Here is an 18,801-nt window from a genome sequence, read left to right as displayed (position 1 = left end):
ATGGAATCATACAGTATGTAATGTTTAGAGATTTTTTTCCTATTCAGCATAATGCTGTTGAGATCCATGCAAGTACCTTTATGTACTTAGAGCTCATTCCTTTTTACTGCTGAGTACTATTCCATTGTATGGATGTGTCATTCACATGCTGAAGGACATTTAGGCTGTTTTCAGTTTGGGGCAATTATGAACAGAGCTACTACAAATAACCCTGTATAGGCTTTTGTGTGAATGCAAGTTTCCATTTCTCTAGGGTAAATACTCAGGAGTAGGATTGCTGGGTTGTGTATGTGTAAATTCATAAGAAATTGCTAAACTCTTTTCCAAAGTTACTGTACCATTTTGCATCCCTTCCAGCAAAGTATGAAAGTTCCAGTTGCTCAGTATCCTCGCCAGTACCTAGTAATTGCAATATATTTTATTTTAGCCATTCTAATAGGTGTTTAGTTTCTCATCATGGTTTTAATATGCATTTTCCCAATGGCTAATGATGTTGAACATCTTTTCATGTGTTTATTTGCTATCCATATATCCTCTTTGATGAAGTGTCTGTTCAAGTCTTCTTCTTTGATTCATAGGCTATTTAGAGGTGTCTTGTTTCATTTCTAAGTGTTTGGAGGTTTGCCTCTTATCTTTGTTATTGATTTCTCATTTAATCCCATTATGTCAAAGGACATAAGATGTATGGTTTCAATTCTTTTAAAGTTTGCTTTATGATCCAAGATATGTTCTATGCACACTTGAAAAGAGTGTGTATGCTAATATTGTTGGGTAAAGTATACTATATTCATTTGCATGATTGCATTATTTAGTTTTTCCATATACTTGCTGATTTTCTGTCTACTAGTTCTATCAATTACTTAGAAAGGCATGTTGGAGTCTATATAAAATTGTGGATTTAATTATTTCTCCTTTCAGTTCTGTCAGTTTTTATTTCATATATTTTGGAGCTCTCTTGTTAGGTATACACATTGAGAATTATTATGTCTTCTCAGTGAATTGACCCTTTTATCATTATGTAATGTCCCTCTTTATCCCTGGTGATTTTCTTTGCTCTCTAGTCTTTGTTTCCTGTTAATATTACCATTCCAGTTCTTTTTTATTAGTGTTTGCTTAATGTATCTTTTTCTATCCTTTTAATCTACCTATATTTGAAGTGAGTTTCTCAAAAATAGCACACACTTCAGTCATGAATTTTTATCCATTTGGACATTCTCTGTCTTTTAATTGGTGTATTTAGTCCATCGGCATTTAATGTAATTATTGATGTGTTTGGATTCAGGTCTACTATTTTATTATTTGTCTTCTATGTGCAACCTGTTTTTCATTCCTCTGTTTCCAATTTTATGCTTTCATTTGTATTGACACTTTTTTTGGCCCATCATCCTTTTCTTTTTAATGGTGGTAAAATATACATAACATAAAATTTACCATCTTAACCATTAAGTGTACAGTTCACTAGTGTTAAGTATATTCACATTGTTGTGCAACCAATCTTGAGAATTTTTTTTATCTTGCAAAACTGAAACTCTCACATTGTTGTGCAACCAATCTTGAGAAATTTTTTATCTTGCAAAACTGAAACTCTGTGCCCACTAAACAAAGTCTCTCTCCAAGTCTGTACTCTAGATACCTTAGAAAATTAAATCAGTTTGTCTTTTTGTTACTGGCTTATTTCACTTAGCATAATGTCCTCAAGCTTCATCCATGTTGTGGTATGTGTCAGTATTCCTTCCTTTTTAAGGCTGAATAATATTTCATTGTCTGTTTATACTACATTTTTGTTTATCCATTCATTTGTTGATGGACATCTTGGTTGCTCCCTCATGTTAGCTATTGTGAATAATGCTGCTATGAACATAGGTGTACAAATATCTGTTTGGGCCCCTCCTTTCAATTCTTTTGGGTATATGCCCAGAAATGGTATTGCTGGATAATATGGTAACTGAATACTTTTTAATATTCCATTTTAATTCTTACTCATTTTTAATTGAGATGGGTGTTATTCTACATTTAGGAGAAAAAAATGGACCAGGGTAGAGTTTATAGCTTTGTAGCATTGAAGGTCCCTCTTCGTGGTTTTCTATGAGTGCTCAAAACTGTAGTCTTAAACACTTCCTGAAATATGCCTCCTCTGCTCCCCTCCCCAACTTTTATCTAGACCACCTTCTTCCTTTGCCACTATCATCCCTGTCCTGTTGTTTAATTTGGATTCTACTACCAGAAATGTCTCCTGAGTAGTAGATGTTGTCCTGAAAGGCATCTGTAGTTTGGATTCTAGAGTTTAAGAGGCCCAGACTTTAGCTGTGCTGTATTTACCTTTCACATACCTGCCTATAGAAGGATGACTTCCAGTTTCAGCTGCTGCTGTACTTTCTAGTGAGTAGATTTATGATTTGAGGGTTCTCTTCTTCTCAGAGCTGTCAGATATTCCCTTGCTTTTATTTCTACTTCATCCCATAAAAACTGCAGACACCAAAAGGATCTTAGGGCTGTCAGTTTATTCCCAGCTAATCTTCTTATAGGGTTTGAGGGGGTGACTTGTCACTTAGCTTTGATGTAGATGTTACCTGTGGATTTGTATTTTGCTCTTTTAGTTTCTCTCTTATTTGGTTTGTTTGTTTTGTTTGGTGGGAGATGGGGAGGATTCAAGGAAAGCAAAAACATTACATATTCACAGCCACCATTTTCCCAGAATTCTCTTCCACTTTTTTTAAAGCCATTTCAATCAGGAATGATTTTTGTTTCATAACTCCACTGAAAAAACACTCTTTCTAAGACCACCAAAACCCTCCCTTTTGTTAACTCTAGTGGTCAGTTACTGTTCTTCCTGTAATGTGTGACAGTTTATCTACTGGTACATCCATACTTACCTTGGTCATTTTCTACTTTGCTCACCAGTCTTTCTCATTCTCCTTTTAGATACCATCTAGGGTAATCAACCATCTCAGTTTGCCTGGGATTGTCCTGGTTTTAGCACTGAAAAGTCCCACATTCTGGAAAACTCCATAATTGGGAAAACCAGGACCATCCTCCTTTCCTGACTTCTAAGTGGAAGAATGGCTCAGAGAACAGTCTTTGATACTCTTCTCCTCTCAATATTTCACTCATTTATCAAGTGATCTCTTTCAGTCTTATTGCTTAATAAATTATCCATCTGCTGGTGATTCCCAGCTCTACCCTCTCCACTCTGCCAGAAGCTCACATAGCCAGCTACTATTGATCCTTCTGGCTTAACCTTAAAAAAAAATCCTGAATCTAATCATTTTCTCAACATTTCTACTGTTAACATCATAAGCATCAGCAAATTTTCTCTTTAAGGGCCAGAGAGTAAATATTTTAGGCCTGCAAGCCACAGTCCCCATTGCAACTACTCAACTTGGCCACTGTAGTGCAAAAATAGCCAAAGACAACACATAAGTGAATAGGTGTGGCTATGTTCTGATAAAACTTTATTTACAAAAAATAGGCAGCTGGCTCACAGGCCATACATAGTTTGCTGACCCCTAGTCTAACCTATCATCATCTTATGTGTGAATTACTAACACAGCATCCCAATTAGTCACCTTATTCCTCTCCTTTTAGCTTCATTAGTCAGAAAGTATTTTTGTTAAGAAATACATACAAATGAGAGTGTTTTGTGCATTTGTATATACACATATTTAAAAGGTACAAAGAATAATGAAATGAATACTATGTATCCATTACTAAGCTTAAAAAATAAAACATTACAAATATTATTGATGCTTCTTGAATATCCCTCCCAAAGCAAATTGTTCTCGCTTTCCTGTACCCTACAGGTAACCACTATTTCGAAATTTGTATTTCTCATTCTCTTTCCTTTTATTATTGTTTTACTATATATATGTGAATTCTTATTTAAGATACTGTGCAGTATGACAACATTTGAACACTATATATAAATAGCCTCATACTTCTGGTATTCTGTGACTGTTTTTATGATTAACCTGATATATTAGCTATAATTCATTCATTTCATGGCAGTATGGTTTTATTTAGCATACAGTAGAAACAGGATGATTTATTGATCTATTCTGATGCTGAGAGACATTTAGATTGTTTCTAGTATTTTGCAAACACTGCGGGTACTGACATTCTTCCTCATCTCTCCCACTGCAACCTCTGCTTTTAGCAGTATGGTACACTTTATCTATCATGAAAAGTAGTCTTATGTTGCAAAACTGCTAAATGCTGGATATATCAAAATAAAGGTATCTTTAAACTTGCCACTGAGCGCTCAAGAAAGTAAAGGAAATTCCTAAAAGCAAAAACAATATAAACATACTAAACACAGAAAAGAAAACTGAAACTGGAGTGGCAAAGCAAACCCGAGAACTGAAACCACCTTGCTGTGGGGCATCCCAACAGAAACCAAGAGCTTTTGTGGATTGATGTCCATGTGAAGGAACAAGGTTAAGTCTCAAACTACGCAAAGTGAAGAACGAAACCTGAGACTACAGCATAAAACGCAGGTCTTCAAAGAAGCCACACCCAGAGTTAAAGGGTGGGCTAGGAAAAAGTCTCCTGCCAGTTAAGGGACTAACAGGTAAATCTGCTCTCCTCCGCTGTGGTTCTAGATTTCACCACCACTACCACCATCAAAAAAAAAAAAAGAGAGAGCTTCCCTGGTGGCTCAGTGGTTGAGAGTCCGCCTGCCGATGCAGGGGACACGGGTTCGTGCCCTGGTCTGGGAAGATCCCACATGCCGCGGAGCGGCTGGGCCCATAAGCCATGGCCGCTGAGCCTGCGCGTCCGGAGCCTGTGCTCCGGAACGGGAGCGGCCACAGCGGTGAGAAGCCCGCGTACCGCAAAAGAAAAAAAAAAGAGTCTCACCTGAGAATTAATCATTAACATCCATCCTCACATAAGATTGGAGTTCAAATTTACACTACCTGTCATGGACACCTCAAGCTGAGAAATTAATTAAAGAATAGACCTGGTCTCTGGTATAAACTAGTAAATAATCTCCTAGAGTAATGCTTTGAACCCAGATCCTTCAAGATTCCCACTTTTCAAACTGAGGCGCGTAGGAAGTCACAATCAAAAGTAAGACTAGGGCGGGATTCCCTAGTGGCGCAGCGGTTGAGAGTCCGCCTGCCGATGCAGGGGACACTGGTTTGTGCCCTGGTCCGGGAAGATCCTACATGGCGCGGAGCGGCTGGGCCCGTGAGCCATGGCCGCTGAGCCTGCGCGTCTCGAGCCTGTGCTCCGCAACGGGAGAGGCCACAACAGTGAGTGGCCCGCGTACCACAAAAAAAAAAAAAAAAAAAAAGAATATAACAAGTGTTGTCAAGGATGTAGAGAAAAGGGAGCCCTTGTCATTACTGATGGGAATGTAAATTGATGCAGCCACTATGGAAAACATATGGAGGTTCCTCAAAAAATTAAAAATATAACTACATATGATCCAACAATTCTTCTTCTGGGTATTTTTCCAAGGAAAACGAAAACACTAATTTGAAAAGATATATGTACCCCCACATTCACCGCAGCATTAACCAAGACATGGAAACAGCCTAAGTGTTCATCAATGGATGAATAGATAAAGAAAATGTGTGTGTGTGTGTATGTATACACAAAATTAAACAGACAATTACCATACGATCCAACAATTTCACTTCTGTGTATATACCCAAACAATTGAAAGCAGGGACTCAAACAGGTATTTGTACATCCATGTTCCTAGAAGTATTATTCACAATAGCCAAAAGATGGAAGCAACCCAAATGTCTGCTGATGGATGAATCGATAAACAAAACGTGGTAAATACATACAACAGAATTCAGCCTTAAAAAGGAAATTCTGACACATACCAGAACATGGATGAAACTTGAGGACATGGTACTAAGTGAAATAAGCCATACACAAAAAGACAAACATTGTATGATTCAACTCATATGAGATATCTAGAATAGTGAAATTCATAAAGACAGAAAGTAGAATGGTGGTTGCCAGGCCCTGGTGGGGAAGAGGAATTGGAATTATTATTTAATGAGTACATAGTTTCATTCTGGGAAGATGAAAAAGTTGTGGAAATGAATACAGTGATGGTTGCAAGAGAATGTGAATGTACTTAATGCCACTGAATTTACACTCAAAAAAGGTGAAAATGGAATACATTTGTTATTCATTGTTTTAACACAATTTTAAGTAAGTAAATAAATAACTCCTGAAAATTAATTAATTATTAAGAAAATAAACCTAAACAATCTAGTGGAAAAGATGGCAAAATTTTACATAAAAAGAAAGTATATTTATACTTTTATTTATATATTTATAAATAAAAGTATAAATTTATATAAAATTTATATAAATAAAATTAAAAAGTCAGCTTCCCTGGATCATGCATTTCTGTGCTAGAATATCAGGAGCTTTAAAGGGTTTAAACTTTTTTGGCCCAGGAATCTCATATCTGATCATCAAATATGAAAATATCCATCTAAATAAAGATGCATCAGAGTAGTAATTTTAAATAGAAGAAACTGTGAAAAGCAACATATATTTAATAGTATTTAAACGTATGATATCTGGCTCTTGCTTTAAAATACTTCAAGGGTGGGGGATGCAGAGGTCAATGAGGATAGATGAAATAAGATTGAAAACATGTTAATAACTGCTGAAGCTCGGGCACGAATTCATGGGACGTCCATTCCTCTGTCCGTAATAAAGTAAAAAAGAAAAAAATTTAAACACATTTGTAATGTTCTGTGAAAAAAAATGAAATCATCTCTATCTTACAATTAGAACATTATTTTAAGTCAATAAATGTTGATTAAAAGTAAATGAATATCTTTTAATGCATGGAATTGCTGCATCAAAGCAAAACTAGTCAGAGGGGGCTTCCCTGGTGGCGCAGTGGTTGAGAGTCTGCCTGCCGATGCAGGGAACATGGGTTCGTGCCCTGGTCCGGGAAGATCCCACGTGCCGTGGAGCGGCTGGGCCAGTGAGCCATGGCCACTGGGCCTGCGCATCTGGAGCCTGTGTTCCGCAACGGGAGAGGCCACAACAGTGAGAGGCCCGCCTACCGCAAAAAAAAAAAAACTAGTCAGAGGGAAAAAAATTCAAAGATCAGTAGGAAAAATGAACAGTAGGGCTTAAAAATGCATTTCAGAAGATTTTTTTCAAAAACACATGAGTTTAAAAAAGGGAAAGAAGTGGATCTAAGTTATATGATATAAAATGGCTCTTAAAGAAAAAGGGCTTTAAAATTGGAGGGAATTATGACAGATGAATAGCACAGAGAGCACAGGTGGGGGTAAAAGGGAAGGGCTTTACATTTTTCCACGTGTTTTAGGGCTTTTCTTCACAACCCTTGGATAGGCCTTCAAGGAAGAGATTCCTCAATCTATACTTTTAAGGTGCTGCCTCCCTCACCAGCTGGGTTCTTTTTTTAAATATTTATTTATTTATTTTGGCTGCGCCGGGTCTTAGTTGCACCATGTAGGATCTTCTTGGTGGTATGCGGGATCTTTAGTTGCAGCATGCAAGATTTTTAGTTGCGGCATGCAGACTTCTTAGCTGCGGCATGCATGTGGGATCTAACTCCCCAACCAGGGATCGAACCCGGGCCCCATGCATTGGGAGAGCGGAGTCTTACCCACTGGACCACCAAGGAAGTCCCACCAGCTGGGTTCCTAACTGCAGTGCCTTTCCCTACCTATTCAATCTAATCACCTGGGCACCATCCTCCCACCATGTTCCTTGAAACCATCCAGGGCTCCTTCCCTTCCTCTAATAAGAAAATCACATCAAGCTTAGGAATAGAGAGTCCTGTTTGTAAGAAAAAATAAGAAGACATAATCATGCTGTTCCTGAATTCAAACCCAGTCCTTAAGAAAACAGGCAACAACATGAAGGACAAGAGGAAGGTGTAAAGCAAGGAGAAGATAAAGGTACCACAAAGTGCTGCTCATCTCCGAATCTACAATGTACAAAATAATTCCCAAGGAAATAGGTAGAAACCCACCCAGACAATTGAAAATACACCCAAAATTCACAAGTTATTTGGGAATAGAAATCCTTACCTAGGACTTCCCTGGTGGCACAGTGGTTGAGAATCCACCTGCCAATGCAGGGGACACGGGTTCGATCCCTGGTCCGGGAAGATCCCACATGCCGCGGGACAACTAAGCCCGTGCATCATAAATACTGAGCCTGTGCTCTAGAGCCCGTGCGCCACAACTACTGAGCCTGCGTGCCACAGCTACTGAAGCCCGCGCACCTAGAGCCCATGCTCCGCAACAAGGGAAGCCACCGCAATGAGAAGCCCGTGCACCACAACGAAGAGTAGCCCCCGCTCACCACTAGAGAGAGCCCACAACACAGCAACGAAGACCCAGGGCAGCCAAAAGTAGATTAAATTAAACTAATAAATAAAAGAAATCCTTACCTAGTAAGACCAGGTTGCTGTAATTCTCCATCATTACATCTCTATATAAATCCCTCTGCGTAGAGTCCAGGCATTCCCACTCCTCCTGAGAGAAGTCTACAGCCACATCCCTGAACATCACCAACCCCTAAAATGACAAAACCATGTAGTACTGTTAAAATTAAAGGAAATGTCTTTCAGATCAAAGAAGAGATGGAAAAGGACACTGAGGGATGGAGAAAATACACTGAGCAAATGGGTTAAGCCAAAGATAGGGTAGAGTAAAAAAATTAGTGTAATTAGAACAAAGTGCCTCCATCTTCTTGAATATTCCTATTGCTGTAGACACACCTCCTTCATACAGTGAGACATTCCCATTATCCCACGGCTAGGGCTAGGAATGAATAAAACACACATTTATTTACAGTTTCCCAAATAATGAAATAGAGTAGAAAAACACACAGTAACCTGTAGGCCTGGAAAATTACTATTTATTTTAATGATCATCCCTGACTTACCAATATTTTTATTGTGGAAACTTTCAAACATACAGAAAGTTGAAAGAACTGTATAGTGAACATCTGACATGCTAATTACTACTTACAATAAACTCTTAAATATGAGCTCCTCCTTTCCCTTTTTTTCTTCTTACTTCTTAAAGGAAAAAGTCAGAATCTTTCTAAAATATTTACCAAACAAACAAGCAAAACCTCTGTTGCACATAATAGGACTTTGATCTAATTAAAGTGTACACCAAATACTAAGAATCATCATTTTCAGAAAGTATCATAAGTATTTTTCCTTATAATGCAAGTTCTTTAATAAACTCTTTTTAACTGGATATATCTTTCATCTTAGGAAGGCAAGACATAACCATTCCATTATTTTGGATATTGAGATCGAACAAGATCTCTAAGTTCCTTTACAGCTTTGAAAGTCTAAAATTCTCAAAAACTTATGCATCTGACTAGTCTTACTTGTTAAAAAGTTCAAAACTATAGAAAAGCTAACAGTATATTGTTTAGGGATAAATAGTAAAACAATTGTGAAAAGCAAGAGAATGATGACTACAAAATTTTCTTTACAGGTTACATGTTGAGAGGGAGGGCAGTGTACAAAAGGGTCTTCAATAGGCCTTCCTATTCTATGTGTTAAGTACATGAGTGTTCTATTATTCTTTTGTAGTAAGAAATACTTCATATTTTTTTAAAGGGGAACTCAAAAATTAACGAAAAATAAACAGGCCTGTAAAGATGAGTTATCCCATTCAACAATCATTTCCACTTCATGAAACCACAATTCTGAATCTGAAAAAAAAAAAACCACAATTCTGATATGGGAGGCCCAGTGGAATGTATTTAGGCTCCATCATAGAGCACTGCACACAAATGGGAACACTGTTAGAAAAGAATGGGATGCTAGAATAGAAAAAAGAGTGCACACATTTATGGTCAATTAATCTGTGACACAGGAGGCAAGAATATACAATGGAGAAAAGACAGTCTCTTCAATAAATAGTGATGGGAAAACTGGACAGCTCCATGTAAAAGAATGAATTTACAACATTCTCCTATACTATTTACAAATATAAACTCAAAGTGGATTAAGACCTAAATGTAAGACCAAAAACAATAAAACTCCTAGAGGAAAACATAGGCAGAACGCTCTTTGACATAAATCACAGCAGTATTTTTTTGGATCTGTCTCCTAAAGCAAAGGAAATAAAAGCAAAAATAAACAAATGTGACCTAATTAAATTTAAAAGCTTTTGCACAGCAAAGGAAACCATCAACAAAACGAAAAGACAACCTACAGAATGGGAGAAAATATTTGCAAATGATATGAGCAATAAGGAGTAAATATCCAAAATATATAGACAGCTCATAGAACTCAACGTTTAAAAAAAAAAAGCCGATTAAAAAATGATCAGAAGAACTGAATAGACGTTTATCCAAAGACGTGAAGATGACCAACAGGCACATGAAAAGATGCTCAACATCGGCTAACCACAGGGGAAATGCAAATCAAAACCACAATGAGATACAAAATGGCTAAGTCTTAAATATAAGACGGGACACCATAAAACTCCTAGAAGAGAACACAGGCAAAACATTCTCTGACATAAATTGTACCAATGTTTTCTTAGGTCAATCTCCCAAGGCAATAAAAATAAAACCAAAAATAAATAAATGGGACCTAATCAAACTTACAAGTTTTTGTACGGTAAAGGAAACCACAAACTAAATGATAAAACCAGCGTACAGACTGTGAGAAAATATTTGCAAATGATGCAACCAACAAGGGCTTAATTTTCAAAATACACAAACAGTTCACACAACTCAACAACAACAACAACAAAAACCCAGTCAAAAAATGGACAGAAGACCTAAATAGACATTTTTCCAAAGAAGACATACAGATGGCCAACAGGCACATGAAAAGATGCTCAACATTGCTAATTATTAGAGAAATGCAAATCAAAACTACAATGAGGAATCACCTCACACCATAATTTTAAAAATCTACAAATAACAAATGCTGGAAAGGGTGTGGAGAAAAGGGAACCCTCCTACATTGTTGGTGGGAATGTAAACTGGTGCAGCCACTATGGAAAACATTATGGAGGTTCCTCAAAAAACTAAAAATAGAATGGCCATAGGATCCAGCAGTCCCACTCCTGGGCATATATCTGGAAAAGATGAAAACTCTAATTCGAAAATATACATGTACCCCAGTGTTCATAGCAACACTATTATATACATATATACACATACCTCATCTTCTTTATCCATTCATCTGTCGTGGACACACACACACACACACGCACACACACACACACAATGGAACACTATTCAGCCATAAAAAAGAGTGAAATCTTACCATTTGCAACAACATGGATGAACTTGGAGGGTATTATGCTAAGTGAAATAAGTTGGACAGAGAAAGACAAATACTGTAGGATATCACTCATATGTGGAATCTAAAAAATACAACAAACTAGTGAATATAATTTTTAAAAAAAGCAGCAGACTTACAGATATACAGAACAAATCAGTGGTTATCAGTGGGGGAGAGGGAAGGGAGGAAGGATAATATAGGGGTAGGGGATTAAGAGGTACAAACTATTATGTGTAAAATAAGCTACAAGGCTATATTGTACAACACAGGAAATATAGCCAATATTAATAACTATAAATGGAGTATAACCTTTAAAAATTGTGAATCATGTTGTACACCTGTAACTTATATTGTACATCAACTATACTTCAATAAAGAAAAAAAAAGAAAAGCGTGGGATACTAAGGGACAAGACCCTGCTGCTGGGTGCCATCACTCGCTCCCTGACAGAATGGGAGGACCTGAGATGGGTTCATAGATGAAGCTCAGTTAGGCAAGGAAGTTTCTAGATAAAGAGATGTTGGGACTTCCCTCGTGGCGCAGTGGTTAAGAATCCGCCTGCCAAAGCCGGGGACACGGCTTTGAGCCCTCGTCCGGGAAGATCCCACGTGCCACAGTGACTAAGCCCGTGCACGACAACTACTGAGCCTGTGCTCTAGAGCCTGCAAGCCACAACTGCTGAGCCCGCGTGCCACAACTACTGAAGCCTACGTGCCTAGAGCCTGTGCTCCGTAACAAGAGAAGCCACTGCAATGAGAAGCCCGCACACCGCAACGAAGAGTAGCCTCCGCTCGCCGCAACTAGAGAAAGCCCGTGCACAGCAACGAAGACCCAGCACAGCCTAAATAAATAAATAAATTTAAATGCTTTATTTAAAAAAATGAGATTTCACCTCACACACCTATTAGAATGGCTACTGTTAAAAAAACAAAAAATGTTGGTGAGGATGTGGAGAAAAGGGAGCCCTTGTGCGTCACTGATGAGAATGTAAATTGGCACAGCCATTATGGAAAACAGTATGGAGGTTCCTCAAAAAAAATTTTTTTTAAATTACCATATGATCAAGCAATTCCACTTCTGGGTATTTATTTGAAGAAAACAGAAACACTAACTTGAAAAAATACATGCATCCACATGTTCATAGCAGCATTACTTAGAATAGCCAAGATATGGAAGCAACCTAAGTGTCCATCAGTGAATCAACAGATAAAGAAATTGTGATATATATATATACATATATACACACACACACACACAATGGAATGTTATTCAGCCATAAAAAAGAATGAAATTTCGCCATTTGCAACAACATGGATGGACCTTGAGGGCATTACATTAAGTGAAACAAGAGAAAGACAAATACCATATGATCTCACTTATATGTGGAATCTAAAAACAAAACAAAAAACCAAATTCATAGATGCAGAGACTAGACTGGTGGTTGCCAGAGATGTGGGGGAAGCAAAAATGGGTGAAACTGGTCAGAAAGTACAAACTTCCAGTTATAAAGTAAGTCCTGGGGATGTAATGTACAACATGGTGACTATAGTTAATAGTATTATATTATATATTGAAAGTTGCTAAGAGATTAGATATTAAAAGTTCCCATCACAAGAAAAACGTTTGTAACTATCTGCAGTGATGGATGTTAACTAGACTTTTTGAGGTGATCATTTCATAATATATACATATATTGAATCATTATGTTTTACACCTGAAACCAATATGTTTTACGTCAATTATATCTCAGTTAAAAAATGGTAATAAGAGCTATGAAAAAATAAAACAGTATAAGGGAGATAGGAAGTGCACTTGTTGAGATGCTATTTTATGTAGGGTGGTCAAAGAAGGGTTCTCCAATTTGGTGACAGGTGAGCAAAGTCTTGAAGAAGTGAAAGAGTAATGATGCAGATATCAGGAGCAAGAAAATGCCAGGCAGGGGAATCAGCAAGTTCAAAAGCAGAGGGGGCAGAATTAAGTTACCTAAAAATATATAGAAAATCAAGTCAGAGAGGCAGCCGAGAGCCAGATTACATTGGGCTGTGTAAGCCATTGTAGAAACTTTGGTTTTTACTCTGAGTGAGATGGGCAGCCACGGAAAGTTTTAAGCCAGGTAGTGATGACTTACATTTTGGAAGAATCACCCTGGCCGCTGTGTTAAGAAGGAATGTTAGGCAGGCAATGAAAGAAGTAGGGGGATCAGTTAATAGGCTGTTGCAACATCAAAGGAGAGATGCCTGTGGCCTAGATGAGGACCAGCTGAACTTGTACATGCAAGGCTTTCAAGTTCCGAGTCGCCCTCACTCAGCTGGGCACAGGCCTATCACCTTTCTCTCCACTATGTGGAACTGCCCCCCTTGCTCCCAAGAATAAATTAAGTCTAGCTAGAATTCCAAACTGTGGATGTTTGATAATCTAATTAAGTGCTACGTGAAGTTTAAAATGTCCAGCATTGCCTAAGCAATTTGATACATGCTGTCCACCTACAATGTTTTGATCATCTTATATCCCCTCTTTGCCCCTTCATGGCCACCCCCACCAGGGCACTACGGGGGCACAGGCCTCTGGAGAAGAAAAAAGTTTTTGTCATTTCAGAAGAAGGAAGTATTCATGGATGTGGTCAAATCCATGAGTGGCTGGGGAGGACAAATGGATAAATCCTGTCCAGAGGAACTTCTTCAAGGATGTGATAATAGAGAAGTAAGGAAACATAGTTCTACTAATTGAGAAGTTTCCCCTATTATTCATAATCTTCCCTTTAAGACATCTATTTTCCTTCATGTGTATCTCCAGGGAGCTTCTGAAGAGCTTGACTCTAGCTAAGAATTGGTTTGGTATTTACTGAGCTTCAACTGACAGCTCTAAAGCTTCTTCATTTTGAGGACCTCACATTCCTTTGGCCCTTTTACAAATAACTTCTGTTCCTAAAAAAATAGGGAGGAGATTTAACTATACAATTTCTTGAGTACTTTCTATTTATTTTATTTTTAAATTTTATTTATTTATTTTTGGCTGTGTGGGGTCTTCGTTGCTGTGCGCAGGCTTTCTCTAGTTGCAGCGAGTGGGGGCTACTCTTCGTTGCGGTGCGCAGCCTTCTCACTGCGTTGGCTTCTCTTGTTGCGGAGCACGGGCTCTAGGCATGCGGGCTTCAGTAGTTGTGGCTTGCAGGCTCTAGAGTGCAGGCTCAGTAGTTGTGGCACATGGACTTAGTTGCTCCGCGGCATGTGGGATCTTCCCAGACCAGGGCTCGAACCCGTGTCCCCTGCATTGGCAGGCAGATTCTTAACCACTGTGCCACCAGGGAAGCCCTTCTATTTATTTTAAATTGCTTAATGTTAGTCATAATAATGAAAATGGATATGTTCTATCTCAAACATATTTTTACTTAGCTGCATAAAATGCCACCTTATATTGGGATTTACTTAAAATTTCCCTATTTGTGAAAAGTAATTTTGGATTTTATTATCTCAAAGGTTGTCCCAAAGTGTTGTAGTCTCTGCTTTTAGATCTATCCGTGGTTCTACCATTTTTGTAACCCTTAGTGAATTTCATTCCAGTCCTCCTTCCCTTTAGATATCTGGTGATGGAGCCCATGGATTCCAGATTGAGAACTCCAACGAGGACCATTTGAGAATTTAATTCAAAATAGACCTGGAAACTGGTCCAAGTATTTACTCACAAATTACCTGGCAAATCCCTTGTCCTATTGGTATAGAACTCTTTGATCAAGCCCCCATGTCATTCCTACTCCAAAAATATTGGCAAAGTGAAAGATCTTATCACCTGTTTGGACTGAGACTAACCAAAAGCAACCCATAAGCTGCATGGCTTTTGCTTGGTGTGTGGTATGGTGTGTGCCACATATGCACTCATCTTATTTTCAACAATTCAGTTGTTATGATGAAGCCTCTGTATTTGCCTCACTAGGCCAGCAGAGATCTTAGAGGAGATATGGCACACAGGAGAAACTGCCGAATTAATACTAAGACGGAGGGGACATATAGGAAACTGGGTCTCTGGGTCTAACCCCAAGGCCTCCATTATGTATCCAAATGGGAAGTACTAAGGACAAGGTCTCTTGAATGGGCTTTTGGTAGTCAGGAATTGTCAGAAGAGGAAAAAATATATATACCTTGAAAAACAAAGATTTCAGGGAAGAAAGAAAAAATCCCAAAGCACTTTGATCTTGACTTTTGGATGTTCCGAAACCATTCTTTCCTCTTAGTGAGGTAACTGAGGAAAAAAGAAGAAACTGATGAGACACTTAGCTTTTCTTGGGATCCCACACTTTCTCCAGCTTTTCTTGGGATCCCACACTTTCTCCAGCCCCTCTCCACCCACACACACATACAGAGGAAGGTCAGGGAAGACTGAAGAATCCAGCCCAATGCAGTTACAGGAAAAGAGCTACAATCTATCATGGGCTCACAAATGACTCCTAGGTATGGAGTGGTGAAGCCACACTTGCACCATCACAACCCACTCACCATGGCACACATAGTGCTATACAAGGTCACCTGGTTACATATAATCCCACATACATACCTAAGGGACACACAAGGTCTCTATCGCACAGCCACAGGACTCCCCGCACCCACACACTAAGATCATATTAGTTGCACCTGCACAGTCACAGGCGCCTGACACCACAGTCTCAGACCTCCAAATCCTAGGCACACGGTGCTGCACACATTCAAACAATCACACACCCATTACCGGGACACACAGTTCCAAATGCACAGTCACCTGCCCTCTACATACCCCACAATGGCGCACAATGTAGTAACAATCACATACCCTTTCTGGGAACACGTACAGTCACAAGCACCCCACTCCATCACCCAGAGTGATCACCACATACTGTCTCCATCACACACTGCGAAGACACACTGTAACAATTACACACACACACACACACACACACACGATCTCCTCTCTTCTGCTCGCTCCGGACACGAAAGGCCGGGGGCCCAACTCCTCACCCTAGTCCTTCCCTAGTTCCGGTCTGGTCCAAAGTAGCTAAGTTGCACCGGGTTCCAAACGCCCCTCAGCAGCTAACTCCGCGGAGCCAACGGCCCCACCACTGTGCAAAACTCAGCAGCGAAATACCGCGGGACATAGCGTGGGCCTGCGGATTTCTCTGGGAAATGTAGTCCAGAGGCTGAAAACGGGCCCCCGATTCCTCTCAGCGCGGAAGCTAGGTTTGCGCTCATCCACCGCCTCTCTGCACCAATCAGAACCGCAAGCCCCGGACGCCAAGCAGTTCGCAGATGGAGCCGGCATACCTGCTGGAGTTGCCAGTCCTACCCATCTCTGTCAGCTCAGTTATCGCCCGTAAGCAAAAGGCGAGACCGCAAATTCGCCTCTTAAGCAGCTCCGAGTCGCAGAGCCTCTGGGAAACGTAGTTCACGCCAGAAAAGCAGCCAATCGGCCAGGGCGCAAGCGAACTGATTCTTTTCAGCTGGTCCTGACCCCCGTGACCCAAACCGCCGGGCCCGGGAGATTTCTGGAGGTTCTAGTTCGCCCTCGGAATGCAGAGGGGATGACACACTTTTCATCTTTGTCCGTCGGGTGAGTCCAGGCCTCGGTCCGCGCAGCGCTCAGGGTAAGAGTGAAGGTGGGACCTAATCTTCTCTTTCTGGACTGTATTGAAGAGGCGACAGAGAAGAAATCACGATCTTGAAGAGTGTGTGTGAGCGCGTGCGTCTCTGCACTCAGGTGAGGAAGAGGGCGGGGCAGAGCTTGCTGAAGATGCTGAGTTGTGACCGCAGGTGTGACTGGGTGTTGTGTATATGTGAATGTGTGTCACCTGTTTGGGAGACCAGGCTTGTATCTGCGTAACAGAAATTAACCTCTGTTAGGCTTTTGTAAAATGATAAAAGAGGGTATCTTTATGGGGCATCAATTTTATTTGAAGGTTGACAGAATTTTTTTTAATCTACTATATGCTAAACAACATTAACGGGTTATGTTAAAATAGGCACTTTTACTATGGTTTAGAATGCAAGTTCAACATGTTTTTAAAGCAAGAAGGGAGATTGCAAAGTAATTTATTACGAGATGCTTGGTTTTATCTGTCCCAGACCCTCAAGTATAGACACTCTCCTCTACAGTGAAACTACTAAAATATTTGGGTTTAAATCTGCCACCTTACTATTTGTTTTCTGTTTATTCCACCTGTTCACAATCTTAACATTTTCAAAGAGTACAGATTAGTTATTTTGTATAATGTTCTTCAATTTGGGTTTACCTGATGTGTCCTGATCATTTATACATTTTGGGGAGGAAAATCCCATAAATGATGCTACGCTCTTCTTGGTTTATTTTATCAGGAGACACGCAATGTCAATATGTTCCATTACTGGTAATGTTAACTTCCTCCCCCCACCCCCCGCCCGCCAGATCTTAGTTCCCGGACCAGGGATGGAACCAGTGCCCCCTGCATTGGGAGCGCAGAGTCTTAAACACTGGACCACCAGGAAAGTCCCAGGTTTTATTACTTATAGTTTAAATGGTGTCCATAAGATTTCTCCACTGTAGAGTTAATTAATGAGTATGTTTGATTTATCAGTGAATAAATAAAAAGAAGCCAGCTGACAAAGGAGCCTGGGAATTGTAGTGTGCAGAGTCCCAATCCCAGCATTACAGAGAACCATATAGAAGGTTCAGTGTGGGACTGAAACACAGTAAATGAATAACCAGCACATGACCATCTTGGGAATTTCCTTCACCTCTTATGTTGGATTACGGGTTTCCTGGAGCTTATGTCTTCTTTTTTTCTTTATTTAGTCTCACATTTTAATTTTTAAAAAAATCCTCCATTAGCACCTTGAGAGAGATTAATTTGGAATAAAATTGGGGGGCCCTTACAAGTCTAAAACGTCTTTATTCTAACCTCTTTGGGATGATAGCTTAACTAGGTTTGGAATTTTAGGTTGGATATAATTTTCCCTTAGAATTTTGAGAGAATTATACCATTGTCTTCTAGCTTACAGTTTTTATCTTAAAGTATGATGACAATTTGATTTGTATTTTGTTGTTCTTTCTCTTTAGAAGCATTCTTAAATGGTTCTCTTCACACCTAGTTTTCTGAAACTTCACAAAGGTGTGCTCTGGTATGAGTCTTTTTGGTTCATTGTATGGGGTATTCAGTGGACCCCTTTATGTCGAAGAATCGTGACCTGTATTTCTAGAAATCTTAAATTTTCTGAAATTTTCCTCCATTCAGTTTTCTACTCTCTCTTTCTGGAACCCTTCTCTTTCTGGATGTTGAAATTCCTGATTTTATCTGTTATCTTTCTCATCCTTTATTACCTTATTTTTTAACTTTTTTTCCCCCTACAACTGAGTGATTTCCACAGCTCTTTCCCATATCTGCTATTAAATCTTTAATAATAGGTATTTTATTTTTCATTTCCAAGAGCAGTTTTTATATACATGTTAATTGTTTCCTGGATATAAGATCTCCTCTTACCTCTTGGTGCTATTGTAGGGGGATTTTGGGTGGCTTTTTC

At 39.3% G+C, this 18,801-nt stretch overlaps 1 pseudogene; it reads right to left on the bottom strand.

Annotated features, from left to right (window-relative positions):
- LOC117309059 (uncharacterized) overlaps positions 1–16,373 on the bottom strand; it is a 32,634-nt pseudogene extending 16,261 nt beyond the window's left edge.
- Between the last annotated feature and the right edge of the window lie 2,428 nt (positions 16,374–18,801).

Source organism: Tursiops truncatus, chromosome 19 (genome assembly GCF_011762595.2).
Source record: "Tursiops truncatus isolate mTurTru1 chromosome 19, mTurTru1.mat.Y, whole genome shotgun sequence".
Taxonomy (NCBI): domain Eukaryota; kingdom Metazoa; phylum Chordata; class Mammalia; order Artiodactyla; family Delphinidae; genus Tursiops; species Tursiops truncatus.
Note: the sequence above shows the minus strand (reverse complement) of the source record. Positions and strands in the feature narration are given on the sequence as shown.